Here is a 16,943-nt window from a genome sequence, read left to right as displayed (position 1 = left end):
AATCTTAGAAAAAGGATACTTGCCTTGGAGCAATATAATAGTATGAAATTACTAAATTGTCAAACTTAAAGGAGTGTGTGTACAACTAGACGTGTCTCAAATGAGAAATCATGTGTAAAATGCTTATTCAATGTAGAACATTACTCTCTCCTGTATTATGTGTCGTGTTTCTCAGAAATATTAATTAGAAAAGGGATTGAACTATTCTACCATTATTTATGTTATAAGATATAATCTCTCTTCATTGAATATCTATTCTATTTATGTGTTATCTCCATCTTTAAGAACAATTATCACTAAGGGTAAAAAAGGAAAAAAATAACCAGTTTTGTCTTGAACTTTTAAAATGATAAATAATTTGAAACAACTATTTTTAGTAACCACGACTGTTAATTTGAAACGGAGGGAGTAGTATTTATATAATCTTTCTTCTTAAATTCCTTTTTAAATATCCCGTCCATTTTAGGAGTGTTGGATTATGTCCATTCATAATAAATTCATTAACTCCACGATTTGGGACAAGTTTTCGGCCTGAAATAAATCATGTGTCAAATAAATAAATAGATAGATCGAGACCAGTATATATGTTGAGATTTTTTTAGGGACAGTTCAATAAGAGAGAAGAGACAAATAGAGGTGGGATAATTTGTAATATAGGTATTGAATTTGTCAACACACTAAGTGATTTAACAAGTAATGACGTTCATCAACGAACCACATTAAAAGAAAGTGTCCGGGCACTCATCAAAGTCTCTTTTTATGTTTGTTTTTTTTGGGCCCTATATCTTTAATTTCTCTCGTCTTCGACTCAACAAACCAACAATATCATGAGACATTTTGTTTTCTTACACTTTATTTTTGTGTTTCATTATTATCAACTTTAGTGCTTTTCTCCTCACCATTATTATTTTTGATAGTTGCTTTTCACCTGTCTTCCAAAACTAAAATTCCCCCCCCCCCCCATTTTAATTGATTTTTTTTTGTTGTTTTCACACATATTAAGAAATTTATCTTTTTAGCATTAATTAACTATAAAATTGACCATATTAACCTTAATTTGTTCATTGAAAATATAACAAATACTCATAGGTTCTTTACTTCAAGGGTAACTTTGGAAAAAAGAAGTTAATTTCTTCTTGATATCTGAAAAAATCAAATATTGTGGACCACAAAAAAATACTAAAAAATCAATTAAAGTGGACCTAAGGAAGTATATATGAAGCATAAATGAACATATGCCGTAAATCTATTTGTTCTTATTAACTAAAGGTTTCATGTTCGAGCCTTAAAAATATAAAACTTTTATGTGACTTTTATCAGTTTAATGGCCATACCCTACCCGTCGTTAATCTAAACTAATCGAATCAGCTCGATAATAAGTGCTTTATCACATTGATGGGTCTATCTTTGCAAATTTGAATTAATTGAATTAGTTAATCTTATATACAGATGTTACACATCACACATGTCATGCATAATTAGTTTAGTCATGTTGCTAATTCGCTAATTAATTTAGGATATCGTACCAGATGGTAACTATTGTTACACAAATAGCCGGTCAGATTTAATATTTACTTTTTTTAGTCATTATACATAAATTATATATTAATTATATATAATTATACATATATTATATATGAATTAGACATATATTATATATTTGATGGCTACTTTTAATTTAAGAGATTAAGAATACGACTATTTAGGTTAATTCTTCCAACTTATATCCTTTATATTCTCTTTAAAGAATTTACACATTCCCAAAGAAAACAGATTTGGTATCAGTTAATCCTTTCTCAAAGCAAAAGAATAATGATTTGCAATCCATAATAACCCAGAAAGATTTTCCTTTCCAATTTCTTGGCATCATTATTTCTCCAACTTTATGATGTCTCTCTATATTTTAATTATACTGCTTCCTTTAACTGAAGAATTAACCTCTTTTGCTAATCATTTACTCGTAGAAAAGGTTAATTCCATCGAAAACCTTGGTTCACAAGAAAGTAAGAAACCATGATACTTGGATTAAAACTTGAAACTAAAGCAAGTAACCCGTCAAATATATATATAACCAGCTCCATAAAACAGAAAGGAACAAAACTAAGTTAAAAAAAACATTCTTCATTGTAATCATTTTCAGGCTATACTCTAACTTTTAGGTCGGTGTAACTTAGGGTTAGGGGTGTACATGGATAGGGTTGGTTCGGATTGTATCAAAACCAAACCAAACCAACTATATCAGTTTGGATTGGTTCGATTTTGGCGGATTTTTCGAGTTTTTTGGATTTTTAGTTACTTAAATATTATTTCAATCTTACTTTGTTAAAAAAAATTTAAGTAAATATATTTAATAAAAATGTAAAAAATTGACAAACATATTATCTATTAAATATTTTTATGAGTGAATTTACTTAGTAACACATGATAGTTAGTTTTTTAGTTGTCTGACAATAATTTTCGTTGATATACACTTTCAAGATTAACCGAATTTAGTAATTAAATATAAAAATCAATATGATACCTAAATAATAATAACCACTTCAAATTCAAAAAAGATATAAGAATTTAATAGATCTTGGCATATGAATATGGAAGAACAAAGAGAATGACGTATTTCAGTAACACTTGATAAGAAAGTGATCATACAACTCATTATTTAAGATTAATAAAAATGGAGCACTTCACATTTTCTTAAATATTATATCCCGTAAGAGAATCTCAAATATTTCTAGACATTTTTAAAAGAAAATTCTATATAAAATCTTAAAAGTATATTTAAAATTATATATTTATATGTCGATTTGGTTTAGATTTTTTACTCAACATCAAACAGATCAAACCAAACCTAGTCGGATTTTTTAATCGGTTTGGTTTGACTTTTTGATTTGGTACGATTTTCCGGTTCGGTTTGTACCCCGCTGATGGTGTAGATGAAGGTGTTACTTAGTTGAGGGTATAATTGTAAATAGTTGTTAGAGAGTCGGTTAATTATGTTTAGATATTGTTAGGAGTTAGTTAATACTATTACCTTTTCTTATAAGTAGTTAGTGGTTGTACATCTGTTATTCATATTTTCAGAACATTTTTCATTCTGCTCATCAATATATAGAGCTTGCATGTGCGCTTTTATTCTCTCTATCTCTCTCTCTTCTCCCAATCTAGGGATTTCCATTACTGATCTAGCTTAAACTTGACATGGTATTAGGGCAATTAGCCACAATTGTGAGCTAATTACCATCGATTTTGCTGTCAATTGTTCAATGGTAGAATCTGATCTCGAAAATTCTTCGATCTCAACAATGGCGAAAACAGATCTCGATCACAATCACATTTTGTATCTTCATCCTTCAGACACTACCTGAGCGTCGATAGTCTCAATTCAATTGACCGGAACTGAAAATTACTCCGTTTGGAGCCGTGCGATGCAAATCCAGCTATTAGGAAAGAACAAATTAGGGTTGATCGACGGAACTCTGAAAAGAGAGGATTTTGAGGAGGATCTGGGTCATCAGTGGGACATGTGCAACGCAATTGTGCTTGGATGGATAATGAGCTTTGTTTCGAAGGAATTGTTAACATGCATAGTGTATGCAAAAGATGCATATCGTGTTTGGGAAGATCTGAGAGAGAGCTTTGATAAAGTCAACACATCTAGGGTTTATCAGCTTCACAAGGAGATTGCAACACTTTATCAAGGACAAACAATGTTTCTGTATATTTTACCAAACTCAAAGAGTTATGGGATGAGTACGAGAGCATGACTCCTCCAAGCTGTGACTGTAGGAGATCTAAAGATTTCAATGAGTATTTGCATAGGCAAAAGCTAAGAGTCCATTTGGATGAGCTTATTTTAAGTGACTTTTAAGCCAAAATAGCTTTTAAGCCATAAGTTATGAATTCTAACTTTTGGCTTTTGGCTTATTTTTGTCATTTTAGCTTAAAAACAAGTGCTTAAAAGTACTTTTTTACTCTATCCAAACACTACAAAATGGCTTAAAAGTTATTTTGGCTTAAAAGTACTTAAAATAAGCCAATCCAAACGGGCTCTAATGCAATTCCTGATGGGACTTAAAGAGAATTATGAGCAGGCAAGGAGTCAAATCCTTATGACTAATCCCACTCCAAGTGTTAGCAAGGCATATTCTATGAAAATTGAGAGAGAAAGTAAGAGATCATTCTCAAATGCATCTATGTTAGGAGAAGGATCAGAAGCCACAACTTTTCTGTCCACAAAAGTAGACATTTATCCAAAATCTAAGAAGAATTGAAACATTCAGTGTGAATTTTGTAAGATGAAAGGGCATAGTAAGGAGAATTGTTATAAAATAGTAGTTATCCTACGGACTTCAAGTTCAGAAAGAAAGGACAGGGCAACTCAACTGCTTACAATGCCAATGTAGGGAATTATGCACCAAATGTTCCTGGACTTAATACAGGTAGAAATGATGATGGAGACACAGCTGCTTTGAGTGAGATGCCTAGGCCACCAGTGTTTACTAATGATCAATACAATCAAATCCTCAGAATGCGGAACAAAGAGCCTTCTCAGGAAAATATGGCAAATATGGCAGGTACTATTCATTCCTTTATGGCTAGTGTAGCAAAGAAGGATTGGATTATAGATACATGTGCAATAAACCATATGATATATGATTTAGATATGTTGCATTCTGTTCGCAAAGTTGATTCCTTAAGAAGTAAAATAGTGCAAATGCCAAATGGCCAGGTGACTTCAATGTCTCATGTTGGGGACTGTTTACTCTCGAAAGATACAGTAATGAAGGATGTATTATTTGTTCCTGATTTTCAATATAACTTGATGTTAGTGTCAAAAGTAACTAGAGACCTTTATTGCTCTGTTACCTTTTTCCCTGACTTTTGTTTATTCCAGGACCTCTCAAATAGGAGGGTGAAGGGGATTGGTAGAGAGAAATTAGGCTTATATCTCTTTGTTTCTGATGATGACTCAATAAGCAGAGGACTGATTGTTACTGCAGAGGAGAAGAACATTGATGTTTCACTATGGCACCGTAATACCTCGGAAAAATTTCTAAGTGTTTTAAGACCATTAAGAAGATTGGTGGGTGCTAATTATATCAATTCGGGTATGAACAAGACTAGTAATTTGAATAATATCAATTGATCATGATAACATATGTATGAGGTGCATTAAAAATGGTTTAAGATCTAAGAAGAGCTCTAAGGCTAAGTCAAGTTGAAAATTTTATGATGGGATAAAGTTTCAAGTAAGTTTGCATAAGATCTAACTTCAAACGAGTATAACTCTCAAGCTATAAAGAGTTATATAGTGTATAATCTATCAAATTAACTTCCTTTGAGTTTAGTTTCCAACGCATCAAACCGTTCGTCATTTGGAGATTTCTGCAAGAAGTTATGACCTTTTTACTAAAGAGTGACAGAACAGCTATGCGAGTCTTGCGTAGGAAAAATCAGTATGGAAGCGAGGGGAGGGTTAAGCTGCGTAGGCTACGCAGCCAGCCTACGCAGTTCATTTTTTTATAAAACAGGGGAGGTTCGGGGAGAGAGAAAAAGATAGTTTTTTGGCTAAGTTTTGGGTTCTAGAGAGAAGGTGGAGCATCCTCAACCTAAATACACATCAAAGGTGAGTTTTATGATATTTTTATAACGGATTTGTCACGCCCCAACCTCGGGGAGCGCGACCGGCGCTCAACTGAGTGAACCCGGTCGAGCAAGCCTATTAGACCTTCCCTACCCGACTCATTCATGATCCGAAAAGAGGACGCGTTATCATCTACTAAATAGGGGAGAGATCAGGTATACATGCATAAACGTTGCTAGTCTATTTTTCATTATATACAGTATGCCATAGTTAAGTTTCCAAAGTACAACTCGATCCAACGACTACCCCAACACACATACATGACCCACATAAACGTCTACGGAGCCTCTAAGGGTACGAAAGAGCAACACGATAATGCCGGCAACAAGGCCCCGGCTATATCTCAAAATATGAAAACTTATACAAAAGAAGGACTACATGACCCCAGGAAGAAATGGGGCTCACCAAGAATGCTGTGATGAGTGTGAGGGAGAGCACCATTATATGCGATCAGCACTATCTGCGATGGAACCACCTACATCTATTCAAAGATGTAGCGCCCCCGACAAAAGGGGCGTTAGTACTGTCGAATAGTACTAGTATGTAAGGCAAACACCAATCTTAGTAGAATGAATAGTGAAACAAAGAGAAGGCAGTCATAATAATCAATAAGTACTTCATAGAAATACAAAGAAACACCAAGTAAGGATCACATAGTTTCCAGTTCAATTCTTCTATCTTTTTAGGTTAATAATCTTTAGTGCCAAAGCCACAACTCATAATGCCACCATGTTTTTTTTTACACGGAGTCCGGTCTCGGCCCGACCGGCTAAGCCATCTCAAGTGAGACATATCCATATCCACAATGTAAATCAATAATTCCAACACAAATGCCACCATGTGTATGACATGGTATCCGATCTCGGCCCAATCGGCTAAGCCATCTCATTTGAGACATAACCTCTTTCAATTGTTCACTCAATTCACATCTCTTTCCCATCTTTCATTACATGGCACAAACAACCTCATTTATTATATAGTTCTTGGCACTTTGACACATTTTACAATTCAAGTCTTTCCCTTTTTATTCGTTCAAGTAACATCATCATTCATGTCGATAAGTACCATCACACAAGGCATTGCACACATAAGGGAAGGAGCTTGGAAATCACAATTACGTTCTCAAATAACATGATGACACGGTGAACATCTAGAACAATTTGGGGGCATGAATCTTTCAATCCAACACACTAAGGCAAATAATTCTAATATGTTTAAGTCGGAACTTACACCAATTATTTGGACACCAGGAGTTTGATTCTAAGAAGAAGAGAGTTAGCCATACATACCTCAATTGCGCTTCTTTAGACTCTACAATTATCCGGAACCCTTAGCAACCTCAATCTATTTTAGCAATATACAAATTGAACCCAAAATTAGGAAAACGTTCATGGTTCTAGTTCACTTTTTATTTTTCCCACACTCTTTATCACATGCATGCAAGATGAACCACCCTCATACCCATGAAGTATCACACTAATACCCCATTATAGCTATCACCCTAGTACCCCATTATAGCTATGTTTGAAATTAAGAGTTGGGATGATGAGGTCTTACCTTTTTGGATGAAGAATTTGGTGCTCTACTTGAATATTTTCAAAACCTTGAGTGATGGTTGAAGATTAATTGATAAAAATTAGGCCCTCCTTCTAGAACCCTCTCTCTCTCTCTCACTAGAAATATCAGAAATGAGCTTCAAAATAGACTAAAGGGTTGTTTTAACGGAATGGGGGTCGGGTTTTAAATTAAGAAAATGGGTACCCCGACATGGTCTGCGGTCCGCAAAGTGACCGCAGAAATGGCCCTCAGGGGCCTGAACTTTCGGCCCAGGTATGCGACCAGTATACGGTCCACATACTTGTTCTGCGGTCGCATAATGCAACACAGAACTACCTTCGCAAAAACCCAAGAGGGATTATGCGACTGATAAGCGGTCCGCATAGTGATTATGCGGTCGCATAATCGACCGCAAAGCTGACCTCAATTTGGCCAACGTACTGCTTCACTCTACGACCATTATGCGGTCCGCAGAGTGATTATAAGGCCGCATAATGGGTCGCAAAAATGCATTCTTCTGCGAAACATTTTCCTCTAAGTCCATAGGGTACTGTTCAATCCAAAAAGTTCGAACCGCGGCGAGCAAGCTCGCCGCGAAGAATTTCTACTATAATAACGCAGGAATCTAACTTGGCACCACGAAAACCCGAGTTTTTGGTTTAAATTTTTTACGGGTCCTTACATCCTCCCCCACTTAAGATCATTCATCCTCGAATGATGATCAAGGTTTGCTTAACACAGTTTCAGTTGTACCACATACCATCAGCCCCAAATTTTCCTAGCTTCCTAACTTTCTGAAAATTTTGCTAGAGTTTCCTTTGTATTTAGGCATATCCACCTGTCAGAGAGCCCCCGAAACACACCTTAGCAACATATATAGAATTAAATGACACAACAGAATGCAAAATAACACCAACCGAAGCCTCATGGGGGGACATATAACTAGAAAGTAGTGTCTTTATATTAGCCGAACAAGTGATACAAAATTTAGGGGGGCAACTTTATAGAGCTATTACATGGCTATTCAAATAAATATGGGTAATTCTTTTTCATTTCATTCTCGGCTTCCCAAGTAGCTTCTTCGACTTGCTGGTTTCGCCATAATACCTTTACGGATGCAATTTCTTTGTTCCTCAACTTCCGGACCTATCTATCAAGGATAGCAACCGAAATCTCTTCATACGACAATTCTTCACTAACCTCGATAATCTCAACCGGCACGATAGCGGACAGATTTCCAACTACCTTCTTCAACATGGACACATGAAATACCGGGTGCACTAATGACATCTCAGGTGGTAGATCAATCTTGTACGCCACCTGACCTATCCTTTGAGTGATTCTATACGGCCCGACATACCTCGGACTTAATTTCCCTTTCTTTCCAAACCGCATGATCCCCTTCATGGGAGATACCTTCAAGAACACCCAATCATCTTCCTTGAACTCTAAGTCTCTGCGACGGACATCCGAGTAGGATTTTTGACGACTTTGAGCAGTTTTCAACCGCTCTTTTATGATCTTAACCTTTTCCATAGCCTGATGCACAAGGTCTGGTCCTATTAGTTTGGCTTCTCCAACCTTGAACCATCCAATCGACGATCTACATCTTCTACCATATAAGGCCTCAAACAACGCCATCTGAATACTGGCATGGAAGTTGTTGTTATAAGCAAATTCTATAAGCGGCAAATGATCATCCAAGCTACCCTTGAAGTCAAGCACACAAGCACGCAACATGTCCTCAAATGTTTGGATAGTCCGCTCTGCTTGCCCGTTAGTCTGTGGATGGAAAGCCGTGCTAAGATTTACCTGCGTACCCAAACCTTGCTGAAATTTCTTCCAGAAATTAGCGGTGAACTGGGCCCCTCGATCGGAAATGATGGAAGCTGGAGTGCCATGAAGCCTGACTATTTCCTTGATATACAATTGAGCATATTGTTCCGCAGTGTCAGTGGATTTAACTGGCAAGAAGTGCGCTGATTTCGTGAGTCGATCCACGATCACCCAAATTGAGTCGAACTTACGCGGAGTGCGCGGTAACCCTACCACAAAATCCATATTGATCATTTCCCATTTCCACATTGGAATTTCTATACTCTGTGCTAACCCACCGGGCCTTTGATGCTCGGCCTTCACCTGTTGACAGTTTGAACATTTTGCCACAAAGTTCGCCACACCCCTCTTCATGTCATTCCACCAGTAAACTTCTTTGAGGTCATGATACATTTTTGTAGAACCTGGGTGCACGGAATATCTAGAAGTATGAGCTTCTGCCATGATTCTTTCCCGAAGACCATCTACGTTTGGAACACATAGTCGTCCTTGGTACCGTAATGTACCGTCATCCACGCCAAGAGAAAAAGTTGTAGTCTTATGTTTATGAATCCCTTCCTTCAACTGCACCAACACTGGATCATTATATTGTTTCTCCTTGACTTTCGCCATAAGTGACGATTCTGCCTTATTTCACACAATCACTCCCCCTTCATTAGAGTCTGCAAGACGAACCCCCAAACCGGCCAACTGGTGAACCTCCCGGGCCAAGGGCCTTTGACATGCCTCCAAGTGAGCCAAACTACCCATAGATTTCCGACTAAGAGCATTCGCCACCACATTAGCTTTCCCCGGATGATACAAAAATGTCGATGTCATAATCTTTGAGCAACTCAAGCCACATTATATGCCTTAAGTTCAATTCCTTCTGCTTGAAAATGTATTGAAGACTTTTGTGGTTCGTGAATACATCTACATGGACTCCATACAAATAATGACGCCAAATTTTTAATGCAAAAACTACCGCCGCAAGCTCTAAGTCATGAGTTGGATAGTTCTTTTCATGATTCTTAGGTTGCCTTGAAACATATGCTATGACCTTACCATGTTGCATTAATACATACCCAAAATCGATCCTTGAAGCATCGCAATACACCACAAACCCCTCGGTACCCTCTGGCAGGGTCAATACCGGCGCCGAAGTCAATCTTGATTTCAATTCCTGGAAACTCCTTTCACAAGTATCGGACCATCGGAACTTAACCGCCTTATGCGTCAATTTAGTCAATGGAGAGGCAAGAGTGGAGAATCCATCCACGAACCTCCTATAATACCCGGCCAAACCCAAGAAACTACGGATCTCTGTTGGAGTAGTAGGTCTAGGCCAATCCTTCACCGCTACAATCTTTTGAGGATCAACCTTAATTGCTTCTCCGGAGACGACATGACCCAGGAATGTAACAAATTCAAGCCAAAATTCACATTTCGAGAACTTTGCATACAATTGGTGTTGATGAAGAGTTTGTAGAACTTCCCTGAGGTGGTCGGCGTGATCCTCTCGACTTCGTGAATACACAAGGATGTCGTTAATGAATACTATCACAAAGGAGTTGAGGAACGGCTTGAAGACTCGATTCATAAGATCCATGAAAGCTGCCGGGGCATTTGTTAGCCCGAAAGACATTACCAAAAATTCAAAGTGCCCATACCGGGTTCTAAAAGCTATTTTCGGAATATCATGTTCCCTTACCTTCAATTGATGGTACCCGGACCGCAAATCAATTTTGGAGAAGAACGTAGTACCTTGTAATTGATCAAACAAATCATTTATTCTAGGCAATGGGTATTTGTTTTTTATTGTGACTTTGTTGAGTTGCCGATAATCAACACACATCCGCAGCGATCCATCTTTCTTTCTGACAAAGAAAACCAATGCGCCCCAAGGCGACACACTCGGTCGGATGAACCTTTCTCTAGCAAATCTCTTAGTTGTTCCTTTAGCTCTTTTAATTCTACCGGTGCCATTCTATAAGGTGGAATGGATATAGGCTGCGTGTCCGGCATCACATCAATCCCAAAATCAATCTCCTTGTCTAGAGGAATTCCAGGGAGCTCATCCAGAAATATGTCAGGGAATTCATTCACAATTGGTACAGATTCAAGGATAGGCACCTCAGCAGTGGGGTCCGTAACTCGGATCAAATGATAAATACACCCCTTCTTGATCATCTTCGCAGCCTTAAGGTAAGAAATAAACCTACCTTTTGGCACAACATTATTCCCTTCCCACTCAATAGCTGGCTCGTTAGGAAACTCAAGCCTCATGATTCTGGCTCGGCAATCGAGTTTGGCAAAACATGAATAAAGCCAATCAATTCCCATTATTACGTCAAAATCAATCATCCCTAGTTCAATAAGATCGGCCATGGTATCCCGACCACGCACCGTGACAACACAATCCCTATAAAACCGTGCGGCCATAATAGACTCGCCAACCGGAGTAGATATAGAGAACGGCTCATGAAGCTGTTCCGGTTCTATTCCGAAGCTCGTAGCAACATAAGGAGTAACATAGGACAAAGAAGATCCGGGATCAATAAGGGCACACACATCATGAGATTGAACAGTAAATATACCTATGACGACATCTGGGGAAGCCTCTGCACTCTGTCGACCACTCATAGCATAGAATTGGTTGGGTCCTCCCAAACTCTGTGCACCACCCCTAGCTGCACCATGCCCTGTGGGTGCTGGAGAGCCTCGAGCTGGAGGGGGTGCTGAAAATGTAGCGGCTGTAGGATTGGATGACTGAGCTGTGCCCCTGCATACACCCTGACGGGATGCACGACACTCCCTTTGAATATGACCTCTCATTCCGCATCCATAACATATTGGCATGTCCAGGTAGCAGACTCCCGAATGTATCCTCCCACACTTAGGGCATGGGACCCTCTGCTACTGCTGGAATCTCCCTCCTGATCGGCCCTGATGGTGGGACCCCCTGCTGCCCTGACCGGGCCTAAAGTGACTCCCCTACTGCTGATCGTGCCCTGATGGTGGGGCACTAGCTGAAGACTGAGCATAAGACTGGGACGGCCCTGATGATCCTCCCCGAAAAGCTGATCTCCCACCTCCGAATGAATTCCCAAGGTTGCCCGCTGATCGGGCCCTACTACTACTTTCGCGTTCCATCCTGAGCTTTAACTTTCGAGCCTCCATAGCTTGGGTGAATGCCACCATATTTCCATAGTTCATGTCGGAATTTAGAGCAGTTATGGCAGCCTCATTAATGACCAAAGGGCTAAGGCCTTGCACAAATCGATGCACCCTAGTCTCCGTAGTCGGCATCATATGAGCAGCATACTTTGACAGGCGCACGAACTCCATGTGATATTCCCACACATTCCTACTACCCTGTTTAAGCATCTCAAACTCCACAGCACGGGCTGCCTTAGTCTCGGCAGGCAGGAAATGGTCTATGAAGGCATCCGCGAACTCACTCCATCCCGCCGGAGGGCTCCCCTCCTCACGGGAATCCTCCCACATCTCAAACCAGGAATATGCCACCCCTTTCAGACGATAGGAGGCCAACTCTACTCCCTTTGTCTCTGTAGCACGCATAACTCGGAGAGTCTTAGGCCTCTCATCAATGAAATCTTGAGGGTTTGCCCCGGGATCAGTACCTGTGAATACTGGAGGGTCTAACTGAAGGAACCTGTTTACCCTGGAACCGGAAAAATCTCCTTGCAAGCTAAATGAGGTGGGTGCAACATTTGACCTCTGAGCCTGGGAAGCTACTAACTGAGTCAGCATCTGAATAGCTCCCCTAAGATCCCTATCGGAAATACCGGGACCAGGAGCTGGGGCTGGAGGTGGAACAGGTATATCAGCAGGAGGGATTGTGGTATCCTCCACGGGTGTAGGAGCTGGGGGTAGTATGTTCTGGAGTAGACGAATCAGGCAGCGTGATAGTAGGGGGATTATCCTCACCCGCATTATCAAGTAAGGGATCAACAACCACTCCTGGGGTGGTATTGGCTTCTTGGCCAATTCTCGCTCTCTTCTTAGGTGCCATTTACTGAAAGTTAGAACAATGCACGAGTTAGGGGAAAACAACCTCACGTTCCGCTCTATCGCACGATATAGAACAACAATGAAGGGTATCATTCTTAAATGTCCAAGTAGCCCACTAATTATAGATGTGGTCGACAATACACCGATAAGAAGGGCTCTACTAGACACGGCTCCGAGACATCCTAGAACACTTTAAAACCTTAGGTTCTGATACCAATATTGTCACGCCGCAACCTCGGGGAGCACGACCGGCGCTCAACCGAGTGAACCCGGTCGAGCAAGCCTATTAGACCTTCCCTACCCGACTCATTCATGATCCGAAAAGAGGATGCGTTATCATCTACTAAATAGGGGAGAGATCAGGTATACATGCATAAACGTTGCTAGTCTATTTTTCATTATATACAGTATGACATAGTTAAGTTTCCAAAATACAACTCGATCCAACGACCACCCCAACACACATACATGACCCACATAAACGTCTACGGAGCCACTAAGGGTACGAAAGAGCAACACGACAATGCCGGCAACAAGGCCCCGGCTATACCTCAAAATATGAAAACTTATACAAAAGAAGGACTACATGACCCCAGGAAGAAATGGGGCTCACCAAAACTACTGTGATGAGTGTGAGGGAGAGCACCACTATATGCGATCAGCACTATCTACGATGGAACCACCTACATCTATTCAAAGATGTAGCGCCCCCGACAAAAGGGGCGTTAGTACTGTCGAATAGTACTAGTATGTAAGGCAAACACCAATCTTAGTAGAATGAACAATGAAACAAAGAGAAGGCAGTCATAATAATCAATAAGTACTTCATAGAAATACAAAGAAACACCAAGTAAGGATCACATAGTTTCCAGTTCAATTTTTCCATCTTTTTAGGTTAATAATCTTTAGTGCCAAAGCCACAACTCATAATGCCACCGTGTTTTTTTTACACGGAGTCCGGTCTCGGCCCGACCGGCTAAGCCATCTCAAGTGAGACATATCCATATCTACAATGTAAATCAATAATTCCAACACAAATGCCACCATATGTACAGCATGGCATCTGATCTCGGCCCGATCGGCTAAGCCATCTCACTTGAGACATAACCTCTTTCAATTGTTCACTCAATTCACATCTCTTTCCCATCTTTCATTACATGGCACAAACATCCTCATTTATTAGATAGTTCTTGGCACTTTGGCACATTTTACAATTCAAGTCTTTCCCTTTTTATTCGTTCAAGTAACATCATCATTCTTGTCGATAAGTACCATCACACAAGGCATTGCACACATAAGAGAAGGAGCTTGGAAATCACAATTACGTTCTCAAATAGCATGATGACACGGTGAACATCTAGAACAATTTGGGGGCATGAATCGTTCAATCCAACACACTAAGGCAAATAATTCTAATATGATCAAGTCGGAACTTACACCAATTATTTGGACACCAGGAGTTCGATTCTAAGAAGAAGAGAGTTAGCCATACATACCTCAATTGCGCTTCTTTAGAATCTACAATTATCCGGAACCCTTAGCAACCTCGATCTATTTTAGCAATATACAAATTGAACTCAAAATTAGGAAACCGTTCATGGTTCTAGTTCACTTTTTATTATTATTATTTTTTTCACACTCTTTATCACAAGCATGCAAGATGAACCACCCTCATACCCATGAAGTATCACCCTAGTACCCCAATTATAGCTATGTTTGAAATTAAGAGTTGGGATGATGAGGTCTTACCTTTTTGGATGAAGAATTTAGTGCTCTACTTGAATATTTTCAAAGCCTTGAGTGATGGTTGAAGATTAATTGATGAAAATTAGGCCCTCCTTCTAGAACTATCTCTCTCTCACACTAGAAATATCAGAAATGAGCTTCAAAATAGACTAAAGGGTTGTTTTAATGGAATGGGGGTCGGATTTTAAATTAAGAAAATGGGTTCCCCGATACATGTCTGCGGTCTCATATGCGACCGCATAATGGTTATGCGGTCTGCAAAGTGACCAAAAAAAGGGCCCTCACGGGCCTGAACTTTCGGCCCAGGTATGCGACCAGTATGCGGTCTACATACTTGTTCTGCGGTCGCATAATGCACCGCAGAACTCCCTTCGCAAAAACCCAAGAGGTATTATACGACCGATATGCGGTCCGCATAGTAGTTATGCGGTCGCATAATCGACCGCAAAGCTGACCTCAATTTGGCCAACGTACTGCTTCACTCTGCGGTCATTATGCGATTCGCAGAGTGATTATGCGGCCGCATAATGGGCCGCAGAAATGCGTTCTTCCGCAAAATATTTTCCTCTAAGTCTGTAGGGTACTGTTCAATCCAAAAAGTCCGAACCGCGGCGAGCTTTCTACTATAATAACGCAGGAATCTAACTTGGCACCACGAAACTCCGAGTTTTTGGTTTAAATTTTTTACGGGTCCTTACAGGATTAACACTAGTTAATGGTAGTAATAAAATCTGCATGGATTGAAATTCATAGGGATTTTTCTCATCTTCAAGAATCATTCAAAAGGGTTCAAGTTAGGGTTTGAGCTACAAGAGGTAAATTCTCCACCCTACACTTAAATAAAACTGTGGATTAAGTATTTGGAATGTATATTGAAGTAGAAAGTACCAATTGGTTGAAGAATTATGCTAGTCCTTGAAATGGGTATTGTGAGTTAGGGTTCTTGAATGGGGAAGAAGATGAATAGTGAATTTTTGAATCTTGTTAGGATGGTTGGTGATTCTACTACTACAATAGCTTAATAATGATTAACTATTGAATCATATAACCTAGACTGGGGCTTAAAGGCCAAGGATGAAATCTATTAAGGATAAAAGGGATATGTATGGGTGAATTGGGCTTGTTGAAGATTTTAATTGAAGATTTGAGGGTCGAGTTGATATCGAAATTTGGTGAAATTTGTATGTTTAGACTCGTGGTTGGATGGGCATTCATATTTCGAGGCATTTGGAGGCCAATTCAAGAGGCAAAATCATAGTGGAATAAGAAATTATACGAGTTGAGGTAAGTAACAGTTTTAAATATGATCTTGAGGGTATGAAACCTCGAATTTTTATGTCATGTGATTATTTTAGAGGTGACGGACGTGTGGGCGTACACCGAGGGGGTTGTGACTTGATTTATCCCGTGAAACTGTAAAGTTGAATAATCTGTTGTTATCTGTACATTCTCCATGTAGTAGAGAAATTGAACCACAAATCATGTCTAAATTATATGTTGGCACTGTAGGACCCACAGAGGTCATGTACATGTTGAACTATTTGCTTAATGATTGTCTGTACTCAGTCACAGTTTACTTGTTTATTTTATCTCAGTCTCTATTGTTCATTATTGATGCATCATATCATTGTTATTTGGGCTGATTTCATGATTTCTGAGAGCCTGAGAGACTGGAGAGATTTATGACTGAGTGAGACCGAGGGCTTGATTGTGAGATATTATTATAGAACGTGAGTTTTCTGTACAGCACGTGAGTTGTCCGTACGGATCCATGTATTATTATACTATAGCACGTGAGTTGTTCATGCAACACGTGAGTTGTCCGTGCGGATCTAGATATTATACTATAGCACGTGAGTTATCCGTGTAGCACGTGAGTTGTCTGTGCGGATCTAGATATTGATACTATAGCACGTGAGTTGTACGTGCAGCACGTGAGTTATCCATGCGGATTATAGCGCTTGGGTTGTAGGAGCCCCTCCGGAGTCTGTACACCCCCAGTGAGCGCGGGTACCCATTGAGTGTGAGTGCTGAGGGATGAGAGCCGAGTGGTTGAGCCGTTGTGACGAGTTGGGTGATTGTTGCCCTGAGAGGTTGTACTTGCTTTTCATTTGTTGTTGTACTTAGTTGCTATCTGTCATTGTTGTGA

This window comes from Nicotiana tabacum, chromosome 4, assembly GCF_000715075.1.
Source record: "Nicotiana tabacum cultivar K326 chromosome 4, ASM71507v2, whole genome shotgun sequence".
NCBI lineage: Eukaryota > Viridiplantae > Streptophyta > Magnoliopsida > Solanales > Solanaceae > Nicotiana > Nicotiana tabacum.
The sequence above is the reverse complement of the archived record's forward strand: the minus strand, read 5'-3'. Positions refer to the sequence as shown.